Below are 2,828 nucleotides of genomic sequence, written 5' to 3'. Positions count from 1 at the left end.
TTTCTTTCTTTCTTTCTTTCTTTCTTTCTTTCTTTCTTTCTTTCTTTTGTAGTTTTATGGTTTTATTTAACACAAATATGACATGCACATAAGCTGTCTATTCATTTTCTTCGCTGCACAGTCTGGCATTGGGATTCGTGACTCTGATGGCCAGCTGGGCTGCTCTTTCCACAATGGCTTTATGGTTCTTGGAGGAGACCTTGTGAGCAGTCTCTGCACAGTAAGATTTATTGCACATCAGCAGCACCTCAAGCTCCTTGACATTGTGGACTAGGAACTTCCGGAAGCCACAGCGCAGCATGTGCTTTGTCTTCTTGTTGCTCCCGTAACCAACGTTGGGCATCAAGATCTGGCCCTTGAGTCTTCTGCGCACTCTATTGTCAATGCCTCTGGGTTTCCGCCGGTTACGCTTGATTTTGACGTATCAGTCTGACTGGTGCCGGATGAGCTTCTTGGTCCTCTTTTTAGCAATCTTGGGCTTCACCAGAGGTTAAGGGCAGCCGTGAGGCCAAGTAAGAGATGCCTGCCACCTCCACAGGCAGCGTCGAGGACAAGACAGGAAGCATATTCGTGTCAAGTGTGCAGTGCAGTGATCCAGCAGTTCTATACAATACTCCGTACTCATCACAAGTGCGCTCCTTAATCCCCGTTTCACCTGCTTCACCCGTCCCCCTACCCACCTCCCATCTGGTAACCATGTGGTTGTTGTTTATAGCTAACAGTGTGGTTTTTAGTCTGTCTCTTTTTTCTCCTTTGTTCACTCATTTCTTTTCTTTTTTTTTAATTTTTTAAAGTTTGTTTATTTTGAGAGAGACAGCCACGGAAGGAGCAGAGAGAGAGGGAGAGAGAGATGGAGAATCCCAAGCAGGTTCTACACTATCAGAGTACAGAGCCCGATATGGAGCTCAAACTCATGAACCACGAGATCATGACCTGAGCTGAAAGCAAGAGTCAGCTTCTTTAACCAACTGAGCCACCCAGGTACCCCTCTTTTCTTCTTTTTAAATTTTATTTATTTATGTTGAGAGAGAGGGAGGAGCAGAGAGGAGAGACAAAATCCTAAGCAGGCTCCACACTGTCAGCGCAGAGCCTGCCTCAGGGCTCAAATTCACAAACTGTGAGATCACGACCCGAGCAGAGGTCAAGAGTCAGATGCTTAACTGACTGAGCCACCCAGGTGCCCCTGTTTGTTTTGTTTTTTAAATGCCATATATGAATGAAGTCATATGGTATTTGTCTTTAGATGAAAAAATTTTTTAAAGAATTCAGAAATTTCAGTTAATATGAAGTATAGAAAGAGAAGAAAGAAAATGGAAGACTGGCATTTATCAAAGAAATAATACAAAAACGTGTCCTAGAACAGAAGGATATGAGTCATTGTTGTGTCTCCCAAAGAGGAAAGAGAAAGCACAACTAAGGTATGTTATGGAGAAATGTCAGTATCCTGGGCCTACGGAGAAGATCCACAGTAATGAGGGAGGTGGACTGTGGTGGAATGAAGTCTTCCTCCACTGTGATGGGAAGTCAATATCTAAAATTAATTTTAGGGGTGCCTGGGTGGCTCAGTCAGTTAAACTTCCAACTCTTGGTTTTGGCTCAGGTCATGGTTTCCCAGTTTCGTGGGTTTGAGCCCCGTGTCAGGCTCTTCACTGGTAATGAGGAGCCTGCTAAATAAATAAATTTAAAAAATAAATAAAATTAATTTTAAAATAACTTTATAAGAGCATTGTTTAGAAATATGGTTGTAAATTTGGGTAAACAGCTAAAAGAATTTCAGATAGTTACCTGGTAAGCAGGACTGGGATCACAGCAGGGAACTAATGTCGGAATTGTGAGCTTTTTAGTATTATGTCTTTTTAAAACTATAGCCTTTTATTTTATTTTATTTTATTTTATTTTATTTTATTTTAGTAAGCTCTACACCCAATGTGGGGCTTGAACTCACAACCTTGAGATCAGGAGTCCCATGTTCTACCGACTGAGCCGGCCAGGCGCCCCTAAAACTATAGACTTTTATTGCTTTGGAAAACAGTAAATAATATTAACAAAAAACCTCTCTAGCTTCCCTGCTCCCTTTTGCCTGCAAATATGCCTTAAATCTCCACAGCCTGCTTTCTAAAATCAGGCCTCCTCCTGCCTTCTGATCTCTTTATCAGCCCTCTCTTCCCAGCCTCACACATCCTGCACACCCATCATGTATTCCTTTATGAACATGGATTGAGCACCTACTGTGAGCTAGTGGCTGTAGAAAGACGAATAAGATGCTTTCTCCATCCTCACTGAATGGTCTAATAGCAGAAACAGATGCATAAAAAATAAGCACTTCCATGCATTTGATGCTTAAACAAAAGTATAGACAACTACCTGTTCCATGAGAATCCAAAAGAAAGAGCAACATGTTGCACAAGTTTGTCTCTTAGAGCTCCATGCCCTTGATGATGCTGATTTGTGTTTGGGGTTGTTTTGGCCATGCAGAAGGACAACATGAAACTTCCTCTTATTGGTCCTGCCCTCTCCCTCCTCCCAGAAACAAAGGCTTTTTCTTTCTTGCTCTCCAATCACTCTGTCCATTGTGCTTTGATTCTCTTACTCGGCAAGCGTTGTGAGATAACAATTAAGAACTCCAGTTCTGGAGTGGAGAAGACTCTGGCACTTCCTAGCTTTGTGACAGGGCAGGCTACATATCTTTGTGTCCACCTGCTTCATTTCTTAGGTGGGAAAATAAGATAGAATAGGTTGTTTTGAATATTACATGAGATAATTCATTGTAAATACTTAGAACATAGTGTTTATTGTGGTCATGTCAATCTCCCCTATTGGCTGCATTC

The 2,828-nt window shown here is 41.9% G+C and overlaps 1 pseudogene; it reads right to left on the bottom strand.

Moving 5' to 3' along the window:
- Positions 1-55: 55 nt before the first annotated feature.
- On the bottom strand, positions 56-490 carry LOC125910300 (60S ribosomal protein L32-like; annotated as a pseudogene).
- Between the last annotated feature and the right edge of the window lie 2,338 nt (positions 491-2,828).

This window comes from Panthera uncia (assembly GCF_023721935.1).
Source record: "Panthera uncia isolate 11264 chromosome B3 unlocalized genomic scaffold, Puncia_PCG_1.0 HiC_scaffold_1, whole genome shotgun sequence".
Lineage (NCBI taxonomy): Eukaryota > Metazoa > Chordata > Mammalia > Carnivora > Felidae > Panthera > Panthera uncia.
This window is presented reverse-complemented; position numbering and strand designations above follow the sequence as displayed.